The 14,707-nt window shown below is 33.4% G+C and overlaps 1 protein-coding gene across 2 annotated transcripts in view; it reads left to right on the forward strand.

Moving 5' to 3' along the window:
* The window catches only part of LOC105466047 (putative EGF-like and EMI domain-containing protein 1), a 193,676-nt gene extending 179,485 nt beyond the window's left edge, over positions 1-14,191 (forward strand). For both annotated transcript variants that reach the window (XR_011619881.1, XR_011619883.1), the window contains 3 exons: positions 2,065-2,158; positions 4,051-4,191; positions 6,799-14,191. The gene's annotated coding sequence lies outside the window, so the exon portion shown is untranslated. The remainder of the gene's footprint in view (positions 1-2,064; positions 2,159-4,050; positions 4,192-6,798) is intronic.
* Positions 14,192-14,707: the final 516 nt, after the last annotated feature.

Consider the following 14,707-nt stretch of genomic DNA (forward strand, 5'->3'; position numbering starts at 1 on the left):
TTTTCTGAAAAGCCCCTGGGATTTTGATGTATATTGAATTCAATCCACACTTTAATTTCAACAACATTGAGTCTTTCAACAATCTATGAATATAATGTAATTGCTCCATTCATTTAGGTCTTTCTTTTAAAAATTTTTTATGTATTTTAGAATATAGCTTTTACCCATATTTTTAATAGACTTTATTTTTTAGAGCAGTTTAGATTCACAACAAAATACAGCACAGTTTTCCCACATAACCCCAACCTCCACAAACACATAGCCTCCTCTTTTATCAACATTCACCACCATAGTAGTTCATTTGATACAACTGATTAATCTACATTAATACATCATTATAATTGGAAGTCCACAGTTTACATTAGGGTGTATTCTTGGTGTTTTACATTCAGTGAGTTTGAACAAATGTATAGTGACATGTATCCACCATTACAGTGTACAAAATAGATCCACTGCCCTAAAAATACCCTCTGGTCCACCTATTTATCCCTCCTTCCAGTCTCATTTCTGGTAATCACTAATTTAGCTTTGCCTTTTTCAGAATGTCATATAGTTGTAATTACGTGGTATGTGGCCTTTTCACATTGGCTTCCTTTACTGAGTAATATGCTTTTAAATTTCTTCCATGTATTTTTATGAATTGCTAGCTCATTTCTTTTGGGCACTGAATATTTGTTGTCTGGATGTACCACAATTTATTTATTGACTTATCTGCTGAAAGTGATCTTGGTTGTTTCCAAGTGTTGGCAATTATCAGTAAAGCTGCTAAAAATATCTGCGTGAACTTTTTTGTGTAGATAATGTTTTCAACTTGTTTGAGTAAATAACAAGGACTATAATTACTGGATTTTAAGGTAAGAGTATTTTTAGTTTTGTAAGAAATCACTAAACTATCTTCCAAAGTGGCTGTACCACTTTGCAATGAATTTCTGCCAGTGATGAGCAGGAGTTCCTGCTGTTCCACATCCCTGTTAGCATTTGGTATTGTTCGTGTTCTAGATTCAAGCCATTCTACTAGTATGAGGTGGTATATCACTGCTGTTTAATTTGCATTTCTCTGTTAACATATTATGTGGAGCATCTTTTTATATGCTCGTTTTTCACATATATGTCCTCTTGGGTTAGGTGTCTGTAAGTCTTTGGCCCATTTTTGAACTGGGTTATTGTTGAGTTTGAAAAGTTCTTTGTATATTTTGGATACTAGTCCTTTACCAAACTTGCCTTTTGCAAATATTTTCTCCCAGTCTGTGGCTTTTCTTTTCATTCTCTTAACTTTTATGAAGTAAAATTTTTTTATTTTAATGACATTCAGCTTATCAATCCTTTCTTTTATAGACTGTCTTTGGTTTTATATCTAAGTAGCGATCACCTACCCTAGCCTATCTAGAATTTTCTTCTGTTATCTACTAGAAGTTTTATCACTTTGTGTTTTACTTTTAGGTCTGTGATTCATTTCAAGTTACTTTTCATAAAGGGTGTAAGGTCTGTGTCCAGCTTAATTTACTGCATGTGGATGTCTGTTTATTTCAACATAATTTTTAAGCCTATCTTTTCTCAATTGTATGGCCTTTAATTCTTCATCAAAGGTCATTTGACTATATTTATAGTATGTGGGTCTATTTCTGGGCTCTCCATTATGTTCCACTAATCTGTTTTTCTATTATTTTAATAATATAATACTGTCTTGATTACTATGGTTTTATAGCAGGTAGCATCAATCCTTCAACTTTGTTCTCCTTTCACATTGTGTTGGCTCTTCTGGGTCTTTTGCTTCTCCATCTAAACTTAAGACTCAGTTGGTCAATATCCATAGAATGACTTGCTGGGATTTAGATTGGGTTTGCACTGAGCCTGTATGTCAAATTGGAAAAAACTGTCATATTGACAATGTCATTTTTCTGTTTATAACCATGGAATATCTCCATTAATTTGGTTCTTTGCTTTCTTTCATCAGAGTTTTCTAGTTTTACTCATGTAGAACTTGTACACACTTTGTTAGATTTATACCTGAGTGTTTTATTTTTTAGAGTGCTAATGTAAACGGTATTGCATTTTTGGTTTCAGATTCCACTTGTTTATTGCTGAGATATAGAAAAGTGATGGACTTGGCAGGATGCAGTGGCTCACACCTGTAATCCTAGCACTTTGGGAGGCCAAGGTGGGTGGATTGCTTGCACTCAGGAATTTGAGACCTATCTGGGCAACATGCTGAAACCCCATCTCTACAAAAAACACAAAAATTAGCCAAGTCTGGTGGCACGTACCTGTAGTCCCAACTACTCAGGAGGCTGAGTGGGAAAATGGCTTGAGCCTAGGAGGCGGAGGTCTCAGTGAGCCGAGACCACACCACTGCACTCTGGCGTGGGTGACAGAAGAGCCAGGCCTTAGGAAAAAATAAAAATAAAAAAGAAAGGAAGAAGGAAAGAAGAAATGAAAGAAAGAAAGAAAGAAAGAAAGAAAGAAAGAAAGAAAGAAAGAAAGAAAGAAAGAAAGATGATAGACTTTTGTAAATTAATCTTTCCTGCAGCCTTAATGTAATTGCTTATTATTTCTGTGAACCTTTTTATTGGTGAAGTCTCAAATTTTCTACATAGACAATCATGTCACCAAAGACAGTTTGGTTTCTTCCCTTCCAATCTGTATACCTTTCATTTCTTTTTCTTGCCTTGTTGCATTCCATTGTTATGTTGAAAAGCTGTAGTGAAAGAAGATATTTTTTCCTTGTTCTTCATCTTAGTGGGAAAGTTTTGAGTTTTTCATCATTAAATATAATGTTAGCTGTATATTTTTGTAGACATTTTTAATCAAATTGAAGAAATACTTTATCCATATTTTATTAAATTTACTCTTAAACTGTACTAGTCAGGGTTCTCTAGAGGGACAGAACGAATACGATAGATGTATATATGAAGGGGAGTTTATTAGGAGAATTGACTCACATGATCACAAGCTGAAGTTCCACAATAGGCTGCCTGCAAACTGAGGAGCCAGGAAGCCAGAACAAGTCCCAAAACCTCAAAAGTAGGAAAGCCGATAGTGCAGCCTTCAGTCCGTAGCCAAAGGCCTGAGAGTCCCTGACAAATCGCTGGTCTAAGTCCAACAGTCCAAAAGCTGAAGAACTTGGAGTTTGTTGTTCAAGGGCAGGAACCACCCAGTATGGGAGAAAGATGGAGTCCAGAAGACTTAACCAGTCTTGTCTTTCCACATTCTTCTGCCTGCCTTTATTCTGCCCACACTGGCAGCTGATTAGATGGTGCCCACCCAGACTGAGGACTGCCTTTCTCAGTCCACTGACTCAAATGTTAATCTCCTTTGGCAACACCCTCACAGACACACCCAGGATCAATACTTTGCATCCTTCAACCCAATCAAGTTAACACTCAATATTAACCATCATATAAGTACTTTATGTTTTTGATGCTATTGTAAGCGTTATTTAATTTCAATTTTTATTTGTTTTTGCAAGTATGTAGAAATGAAATTAATTGTATAATTATTCTTAAATTCTGAGTATTGCTAAACTCTCTTACTAGTTCAAGTAACCCTAGCAAGTAATTTTGTGATTCTTTACAAATTTCTAGTTTTCAAATATTCCAATAAAAAGGTTTATTTTCAGTCTTAGTGTCTTTTATTTCTTCTCCTTGCCTTACTTCAGTGGCTGGGGCTTTTAGTACAATATTGTATAGATAGTGATTTTTTCCAATCTTAGGTAGAATGATATTTGTCTTTCATCCATACATATAATGATAGATGTAGATTTGTCTTACATGCTTTTTATTGGGCTGAGAAAGTTCCCATTTCCTCTTATGTGTGGTGCTTTTAATTATGAATGGCTGTGGAATTTTGTCAAAAGCTTTTTCTGTATCTATTATGATAATCATTAGGGTTTTCTCTTCTGTTGATATGATAAATTGCAATGATTGCTTTTCAAATGGCAAATCATGCTTGAATCACCAAGATAAACCCTAACAGTATATATTATCTATTTTTAAAGTGTTAAACTTGATTGGCTAAAATTTTGTTAAACTTATTTTATTTTATTTTTTTGAGATGGAATTTTGCTCCTCCTCCAGGCTGGAGTGCAGTGGCATGATCTCGGCTCACTGCAACCTCTGCCTCATGGGTTCAAGTGATTCTCCTGCCTCAGCCTCCGGAGTAGCTGGGATTACAGGCGTGTACCACCACACCCAGGTAATATTTGTATTTTTAGTAGAGATGGGGTTTCACCATGTTGGTAAGGCTTGTTTCGAACTCCTGACCTCAGGTAATCTGCCTGCCTCAGCCTCCCAAAGTGCTCGGATTACAAGTGTGAGCCATTGTGCCCGGCTTGTTAAACATTTTAATGTTAATGTTTATGAAAGTTTCTGGTGTGTCATTTTCTCAAATGGAATAAATTTACTAGTGAAACTATCTGGTTTGGGAGTTTATTTGTTAGAAGGTTTTTAATTACAAATTCAATTTCTTTTTTTTTTTTTTTTTTTTTTTTTTTTTGAGACGGAGTCTTGCTCTGTAGCCCGGGCTGGAGTGCAGTGGCCGGATCTCAGCTCACTGCAAGCTCTGCCTCCCGGGTTTACGCCATTCTCCTGCCTCAGCCTTCGGAGTAGCTGGGACTACAGGCGCCCGCCACCTCTCCCGGCTAGTTTTTTGTATTTTTAGTAGAGACGGGGTTTCACGGTGTTAGCCAGGATGGTCTCGATCTCCTGACCTCGTGATCCGCCCGTCTCAGCCTCCCAAAGTGCTGGGATTACAGGCTTGAGCCACCGCGCCCGGCCTCAATTTCTTTAATAGATACATACCTATTCAAATTTTCTATTTCTTTTTTGGTTGATTTTGGCAATTAAAAAGTAGTTTATCTATTTCTTTGAGGAGGTTAAAATTAATACCATAAAGGTGCTTATAATATTCTCTTCTTACTCTTTAGTAACTGTAATGATGTCACATTTTCCAGTTCTTATGTTAGTAATCTGGGTCTCCTCTTCCTTATTCTTTGATTTTGCTAGCTAAAGATTTATCATTTCTTTAAAGTATTTATCAAGATTTCAAACACCCTATTCTTGCTTTAACTACTACTTTTTTTATTTTTTGATTTTTGTCCTCATCTATATTATTTCCTGTCTTCTGCTTACATTTATTTTGTAATTTATATTTTTTAAATGAAAGCTCAGATAATTGATTTTGCAACTTGTTTCATTTCTATACAAAAGTGTTTTAAAGCTATATTTCTTCCTCCTAATGGCAGTGTTACCTGCATCCTACACATTTTGGTATATCTTAATTTTTTTTGTTGTTTTTGCTTAATTCAAAATATTTTTAAATTTCTGTTATGGCTTATTTCTGACCATACATACATAGAAGTGATATTTTGTTTTGCTTTTTACAAATACTTAGAGTTTTTCATATATTTTTCTGATATTTCTCATTTAATTTAATTGTAGTCAGAGAACATACTCTGTTTATTTTCAGCCCTCTTAAATATATTGAAACTTATTTTATAGCCTAAAATATGGTATATCTTGGTGAATGTTTCATATACACGTAAAATAAATGTATATCCTGCATTTCTTAGGTAACTGTTTTATAAATGTTATTTATGTCAAGTGGTTTTTAATGCCATTTAGGTCCTCTCTATACATTCTGGTTTTTTGTCTACTTGTTGTATCAATGACTAAAAGAATAGTGTTTTAAGTCTCCAGCAATAATTGTAGATTTGTCTATTTCTCTATTCCATTCTGTCAGCTTTTATTTAATGTGTATTAAAACTCTAATACTGGATTTATATGTGTTTAGGATTGTTTTTTCTTCTTGATTGGTTGACAGTTTTATCATTATAAAATATACCTGTCACTAGAAATATTACATAAAATCTACCTGATCTGAATTTAGTCACTCTAGCTTTCTTATGATTACTGTTTGCATGGTATATATTTTTAAATTATTTATATTTAACCTTTTTGTGCTATAGGTTTTTACAGTTAGTTTTTATAGGCAGACTTTTGTGCCATCTGATAAATTGTTACATTTTAATTGGAAATTTTAGTGCATTAATTTTTAACGTAGGAGTTTATATGGTTGCATTGAAGTCTACATTATTGCTATTTATTTTCTTTTAAATTCATTTTTTATTCTATTGTTTTCCTTTATTTCTTGCCTCCTTTTTTGATTAACTGGGTATGTTTTAGGGATTCATTTTATCTCTGCTGTTGGCATATTATTTATAACTCTCTTTTATTTTCTAAATGGCTGCTTTGGGATTGATTGACAGTATGCATATTTTTGCTGGATATAGAATTATAAATTGGTAGATTTTGGGAGGGCCAAGACCTTGAGTATGTTGTTCCTATTTATTTAGTTTCTGATAACAAGTGTCTTGTTATTTTTATCTTTATTTCACTTTATGTAATATGTCTTTTTTTTTCTGGCTACTTATAAGATTTTCTCTTTATCATTGCTTTTCAGTAATTTAATTGTAATGTGCCTCTGAGTGTTTGTGTATGTATGTGTTTCCCTTGATTGCACTTCATTAAGCTTTTTATATCTGTGAGTTTACAGTTTTTATCATATTGTGAAAGCTTGGAAACATTATTTCTCAAATAGTTATTATATCATTTCGTGTCTCTCTTCACCTTCTGGGGCTCCAAATATGCATATAACAGATAGTTTAATGTTATTCCACAAATTTCTGAGATTCCTTTTATTTTTCTTTTTAACTGTTCTTTATTTTGTTATGTTTCTATTGTCAATACCCTCAAAAGTTTACTGATTTTCTTTCTTTTTTTTTTTTTTTTTTTTTTGAGACAGGCTCTCACTCTGTGGCCCAGACTGGAATGCAGCAGCATGATCTCAACTCATGGCAACCTCCACCTCCCATGCTTAGGCGATTCTCTCATCTCAGCCTCCTGAGTAGTTGGGACTACAGGTGCTCACCACCCTACCCAGCTAGTTTTTGTAGTTTTTTAGTACAGATGGGGTTTCACCATGTTGCTCAGGCTGCTCTCAAGCTACTGGGCTCAAGGGATCCTCCCGCCTTGGCCTCCCAAAGTGTTGGGATTACAAGCGTGAGCCACCATATCAGGCCAATTTTTTTAATATAATGTTTTTTTTGCTTTTCATTCCATCTGTGAAATTTTTATGCAAATATTTTTCAAGTTTAAAAGTGTAATTTGGTTCTTTTGAATTCTTCATGTCTTCTCCTTACTGTGTTCATATTTTCATTTAATTACTTGTTTTAGTTCATTTTGAGAACTAAGTTCATTTGAGAAGGGATAATCAGCTGGGTGCGGTGGCTTGTGTGTGTAATTGTAACATTTTGGGAGGCTGAGGCAGGAGGATCCCTTGAGGCCAGGAGTTCGAGGCCAGCCTGAGCACATAATGAGACCCCATCTCATTAAAAGAGAGAGAGAGAGATTGGATAATTTTTAAAGAAAATTTTATGTATATATATATATATATGTATATGCGTGTGTGTGTGTGTGTGTGTGTGTGTATATATATATATTTTTTACAATTCTGGAGCCTGGGAAGTTCAAGGTCAAGGGGCTGCATCTAGTGAGAACCTTATTGCTGGCAGGAATCTCTGTGAAGTCCCAAAGTAGTGCAGGGCATCACATGGTGAGGGAAATAAGTGTGCTAGTTCAGATATCTCTTTCTGCTTTTATAACACCACTAATACCCCACACTTATGACCTCATCTAATCCTAAATATCTCCCAAAAATTCCACCTCACAAATACCATAGCCAAATTTCATACCTTCTTAATGCCGTTACAATAGGGATTAAGCTTCAACATGAGTTTCAGAGGGTACAAACATTCACATCATAACATTTCAGCCCCGGTACCCTAAAACTCATGTCTCTTACACATACAAATACACTCATTCCATCACTATTACCCCAAAGTCTTAACTTGTTCCAGCACTAACTTAAAAGTCCAAAGTCTGATCTGTGATCCTGTGAAAACAAGTTATCTACTTCTAAAATGCAATGGTGGAGAGGCATAGGTACACATTTCCATTCCAAAAGAAAGAAAAAGGAAAGAAGAAAGGAGTAACAGATCTCAAGCATTTCCAAACTCCAATAGAGTGAACAACATCAAATCTCAAGGCTTCACAATAATCTTCCTTGCATGTTCCACTTCCTGGATACACTAGTTCACTTCCCAATATGCATTGTTGAATTGCTTAATATTATTCCACAAACCACTGAGGTTCTTTATTTGTTTTTTGTTGTTGTTGTTGTTTGTTTCTTTTTTAGTAGTTTTACTTTTAAAGGTACTTTGACAAGTTTCTATTGTTATAGTCTTATGTTTACTTCTTCCATGGTATCACTCCCGCTTTTCATTCTATCAGTGAAATTTTCATGTAGATGTGCTTAAAATTTAGAAGTTTAATTTGGTTCTTTTTTAACTTTTGTTTCTCCTTATTGTGTTCATGTTTTCTTTTGACTGCTTAAACATAGCTATAATTGCTGTTTTAAAGTTCTTGTCTCCCAGTTGCACCATCTTTGACATTTCTGCATCTGTTTCTATTGACTGCACTGAATTCTGCTTGTGAAAATGGCATGGACCATTTTTCAAATCTCATTTTTTTGGCATCATTAAGAAAATGAAATACACACAGTTTGGTATTGCATTATATAACATGTTCACTTTTAATATTTATGCATGATAAACTCCTAAGACATTGACATTATTATCCATAAAATACTACCATCATTTACTGTTTACTACATTCCAAATATTTTATATACAATATCATTAAAAGAACCTTTTATTGCACACCAATTTCTTTCTTTTGAGAATTTGTCTCAGTCATTTGTATAATTTTAAAAAATTTATGTTTTTCCAAGACTGTAAATTTTATAATGGCAGAGTATATATCTTGTTTATCACTATATAGCCAGCATTTGATACATAATCTGTCATACATTAATTCAAACAAATATTTACCAATGAATAAATGAATGAATATATAAGTGAATACTGCATCATAGATATTATTACACCTAACTTACTTAGACCCATCTTTCTTACACCCATGGAGTCAGAACCTGAACCCATATTTTTTTCCCCCAAATCCATGCTATGATGTGCTATGATCTCTAGTTCTTGAAAGTAAGCACTATGGTTTTATCATTTATTCTTCAAAGTAATTGTATAATGTGTGTTATTGTTTTATATTAGAGACTTAGATAAATGTCTCTAAAGAATTAATATGTATTACAGAATAACAAGAGTATAGTTAATGCACATTCTTTAAGACACTTCAGTTTGAGGAGTAGGGATTAATATACTGTTTCATTTTACATTAAATATGGTAAAATGGGGGTCCAAAGTCCAAAGTAATGGAGAAAAAAACAACAAAATAGAAAATAAAGAAAAAAATAACAAAATCTCAACCCTGATTAATCAGTTACAAAAGACAAGAAAAGAGAAAAATATTATAAGATCTGAAAATAAAGGTTAAAAGTTTTAATAACCAATATATCAATAACCATAATTTTAATGTCTGTTAAAAGTCAGATTTGACTGGGCACAGTGACTTACACCTGTAATCCCAGCACTTTAAGAGGACAAGGCCAGCAAATCACTTGAGCTCAGGAATTCAAAACCAGCCTGGCCAGCAAGGCTAAACTCTATCTCTACAAAAAATACAGAAAGTAGCCAGGCATGGTGGTGCATGCCTGTAGTCCTAGCTAATCGGAAGGCTGACATGGGAGGATCACTTTAGCCCAGGAGATCGATGCTGTAATGAGCTGTGATCATGCCACTGCACTCCAGCCTGGGCTACAAAGCAAGACTCTTCCCCCATCCCCCCCCAAAAAATAAAATAAAATAATAAAAAGATTTTTCAAATTGAATTGAGAAAACCAAGCTATTGTAGTTTATAAGAAACATTCCTAATGCATAAAGATAAAAAGACTATATTAAAATATTTAAACTGATATACCAGACAAATACTAGCTAAAAGACTGCTGATAAGTAACATAATATCAGTAAAAATAGACTGTAGCACAGAAAGTATATTAGGTTACATGCTGCAACATGGATGAACTTTGAAAACATGCTAAGTGAAATAAGCAAGACATGATAGGACAAATACTATATGATTCCACTTACATGAGGTACCTAGAATAGTCAAATTCATAAAAATGGAAAGTAGAATAGAGGTTGCCAGGGGCTGGGGATAGGAGGGCGTGAGAAGTTATTATTTAACAGGTACTGAGCTTCTGTTTGGGATAATGAAGTTCTGGAAATGAAGAGTAGTTGATATGAACTACATGTTTGTATTCCTCAAAATTCATAAATTGAAATTCTAAACTCCAATGGGATGGTTTTAGAGGGTGGGGCCTTTGGGATGTAATTTGGTTTGGATGAGGTCATGAGGGTAGAGCTGCCATGATGGGATTAGGGTCTTTATAAGAGGAGAAAGAGGGTTTAGTTCTTACTCTTTCTCTTCCGTGTGAGGACACAGTGAAAAGACAGACATCCTCAAACCAGGAAGGGGCTCTTACCAGACATCAAAGCTGCTCATGCCTACATTTTGGACTTCCCAGACTCCAGAACTCTGAAAAATAAAATTCTGTTGTTTAAACCATCTACTCTATGGTATCTTATTAAAGCAGCCTGAACCAAGACAGTGGTAATGGTAGCACAACATTGTGAATGTGTTAATGCCACTGAATTGTATACCTGAAAATGATTAAAATGGTTAAATAAAAACCATATGGATATCAAGTTTTTAAACTATATTAGCTATAGAAAGGGTCATCACATAATAATAAAAGTTCATCATAAAATCTTTGCCTGTGCCTATGTCCTGAGTGATATTGCTTAGGTTGTCTTTCAGGGTTTTTATAGTTTTGGACCCAGCAATTCCATTACTAGGTATAAGCCCAAAGGAATATTAATGATTCTATTATAAAGACACACACATGTGTATGTTCATTGCAGCACTATTCACAATAGCAAAGACACAGAATCAACCTAAATGTCCATCAATGATAGACTGGACAAAGAAAAGTGGTACATATACACCACAAAATAATATGCAGTCATAAAAAAGAATGAGATCATGTCCTTTGCAGGGACATGGATAAGGATGGAGGCCATTATCCACAGCAAACTAACACAGGAACAGAAAACCAAATACCACATGTTCTCACTTATAAGTGAGAGCTGAAGTATGAGAACACATGGACACCTAGAGGGGAAAAACACACACTGGGGCCTTTCAAAGAATGGTAGGTGGGAGGAGGAAGAGGATCAGGAAAAACAACTAATGGGTACTAGGCTTAATACCTGGGTGACGAAATAATCTGTACAACAAGCCTGTGATACAAGTTAACCTATGAAACAAGCCTGCACATGTACCCTTGAAGTTACAATAAAAGTTAAAGATAATAATAATAATAATAAAAGCTCAATTCACATAGAAGATATAGTTTGCATGAACCTAATGAAATGGCCTCAAAATATATAAAATAAAAATAAGAAGTACAATAAAATTTGTATATCCATCTCCATAGTGGGAATTTCATCATACCTTTTAATTATAAATAGGTTAAGCAGACAAAAAATAATATACATACAGAAAAGACTTTAAAAAATTGATCTAATAGTATTCTACACTCCAAATTATAGAATATACATTCTTCTCATCCACATTTATAATATTTACAAAATTGATTACATGCATACTTGGCTATAAGGTAAGCCTGAATCATCCTAACTTAGTGTCCTAAAAAGAAAAGAGAAATATATGACAGTATTGGAAAGGGAGGAACAACACCAAGGAATCTAACAAGAGTAGTTGAGTATAACAGGAATCTAACAAGAGTAGTTGAGTATAACGGGAATCTAACAAGAGTAGCTGAGTATAAAATGAGGATATATAGCAAGTTGGCAAAATGTTAGATACCCATGCAATAATTAATTACATTTTTATAGAGTAGCAACAAAGAGAAAGTATAATTTTTACAATGTTATTTGTAATAGCAATAAAATTATAGTCTACTAGGGAAAATCTATCAAAAGATGTGCAAGACAAATTAATATTTTAAAACTTTATCCAAATATTTTATGTGTGGATATAGCCACTATTATAAAATATCAGATGTTCTCAGATTAATCTATAGCTTTAATGCTATTCCAATCAAAATTTGAACAGAGTTTTATAATCAAATTCTAATATTTGCATAGAAGAGAAAAGAGACAAGACTAGCTAAGATACTTAAGAGGAAGAATAAGGGATGATTTGTCCTAATAGAAATTAAGAATTATGATAAAACTGTAGTATTTAAGAAAGTATGATATTGGTACATGGATAGACAGACTGACCAATAGGACAGAATACAAGTTTAGGTATAGGAGAAACTGATACAGACAGAAGTGGCACAGCTGGAGAAATGAAAGATTATTCAATAAATGCAGTGAGAAACAAGTCAATTCATATAACCATTAAGTTAGCCCCTTTCTTTCATCATGTTAAAACCAATTGCTAATGATGTAAAGATTTCTATGTTAAATATCAAACAATTTTTTGAAGAAATTATAGAAGGGATCCCCCTGAGGCTAGGGTAAAGAAGACTTTCCTAAATAATGCATAAAGAACATTAACTCCACAAGAAAATATTAATTACTAAAATTAATTAATTTAACAATTTTTCAAAATAAAATTAAAAAACAAGTCAGAAGCTCTGTGAAGATATTCTCAAAGCATGTAATCAACAAAATATTATTGTTTTAAATATTTGAAAAAAGCAACAACTTGTAACTCAATAATACAATTATAATGTAAAAATCTGGGCAAAAGACATGAGCAGTTTTGCATAAGAGAAAACATTTTGCCAACCAAAATTATCAAAAGAAGCTCAATTTCCTTAATAATAAGGGAAATGCAAATTAAGATGCAATGAGTTTTATACTCACTCAGTTGGCAGAAACTAAGAATCTGACAACCCAATAATTGAACAAGATATGGAAACTTTTAGTAATTGTTGGTACGGAATTTATTCTTATCAATGAAATCCTTTTAAGTATGTCATCTGTTTCTTACCAGGGCACTGACTAATATACATTCTTGCTTATGTCCCAGTTGTTAGACTCATGGTTGTTAGGTATATTCTTGCACTAAATAACATATTTGTTAGAATAAATATTATTTTATAACATGTTTTATATTGTCTTATGTGTTAAAAAGTAAAATATAAATTTTAAAAATAACAAATATGGTTATTATCAATATAATGTCAATTAAGACATCAGTGAATTGTATTTGTGTTTGTACTTCCAGCTTCAACAGCATTTAATTAAGTACAGTCTTTTATTGATATTAATCTTATTTATAAATAAACTTTTCTGAAGTACTTGAATTCCTGCTTTTGCATGAAATAGATTTCTGAAATTTTCCTGTTCCTGAAACTTAGTTGTAGTTATCCTAGTGACTATAATAAAAACACAGTTTTCTAATTTCAGAATTATTTATTGTGTTTTACAGGTCAAAAAAGTGCTTTTAAATATATTTAACTCTCATGGCAATCCTGAGCAGTGGAAAAAGACAGTCAATTAGAGTGACCATTTAAATAAATAGATAGTCACCTACAGGTTAAGTTACCCACAGAGGTCCATACAACCAGCTAGCTGCATAGTTTGTACTTGACTTCTAATTCCTTGTCCTCTACACCATTTTACCTCTAAAGATAATAATACGCTTGTAAATCTGTAAAATATTTCACCACTTCCAAAATACCTTCCATATCACATCACATGTTTTGATTCCCACATTCACCCTTGAGTTTCCTTAGCATATTTCTTTCTTCTCATAACACATACAGAGCATAATTTAAACAAAACGTAGTGCTAACTATTAACATAAAAGATTTACTTGTTAAAAATTTTCTAGATAATTAAGCCAAAATAACAATAAAATAATCTTGGTTTTGTTTCATAAACCCCATAGTTGTATTCACTGATGTGTCTAAGAATAAATAAAAATAATTACTTTGAAAGCTCCTTCATGGTTTCTTTTGGAAGAACAAATGAATGAATGAAAGAATGAATCAATAGTGATAAGGTCCAAAACAGTTTCTGCTTTTCTGAACTTTGTGAAAATAGAAAAGAATTTTTTCCTCCCAGCTAGAAATCTATTACATTACATCTATCAAAGAACAAACAAAACCTTTCCAGAAATTTTTCTTTAAGGTGCTGTGACATGTAATGTGTATTATACAAATAAATAAAGTATGAATATAAAACAGTATGATTTGTTTTTATTCTTATTTGTAAACATCTTGCTCAAAATTTTCTCTCTATCCCCGTAATATCTATGTGATCTTGCCAGTGAATGGTAGTGTGGTTACAGGCAAGCTACATCTCACATCCCATTAAACCCACCTGCTCACACTTGGCAGGATTTGGCCAGTGCTGCTGCTCATTAGGGGCTCTGGCAGAGAGAAAGGGTGGGTGGAAGAGGCAATGAAACCAGTGCCTGAAAAGTGAAACTGAGGTTTAGGTTTTATATGGGATTTTATTTGGTGAGTGGTTACACTGCTTTTCATTATACCAGATAACAGGTTGCTGGCAGCATATTTAAAAGATATGAAACTTTTAAGGGGCTGAAAATGAAATTAAAGCTTGATGAAATAAATTCTAATCTGTACCCCACATTCATACGTGTGCCAGGAAATGAACACACTAGTGCTTTAATTGTAA

Source organism: Macaca nemestrina, chromosome 2 (genome assembly GCF_043159975.1).
Source record: "Macaca nemestrina isolate mMacNem1 chromosome 2, mMacNem.hap1, whole genome shotgun sequence".
In the NCBI taxonomy this organism is placed as follows: Eukaryota; Metazoa; Chordata; class Mammalia; order Primates; family Cercopithecidae; genus Macaca; species Macaca nemestrina.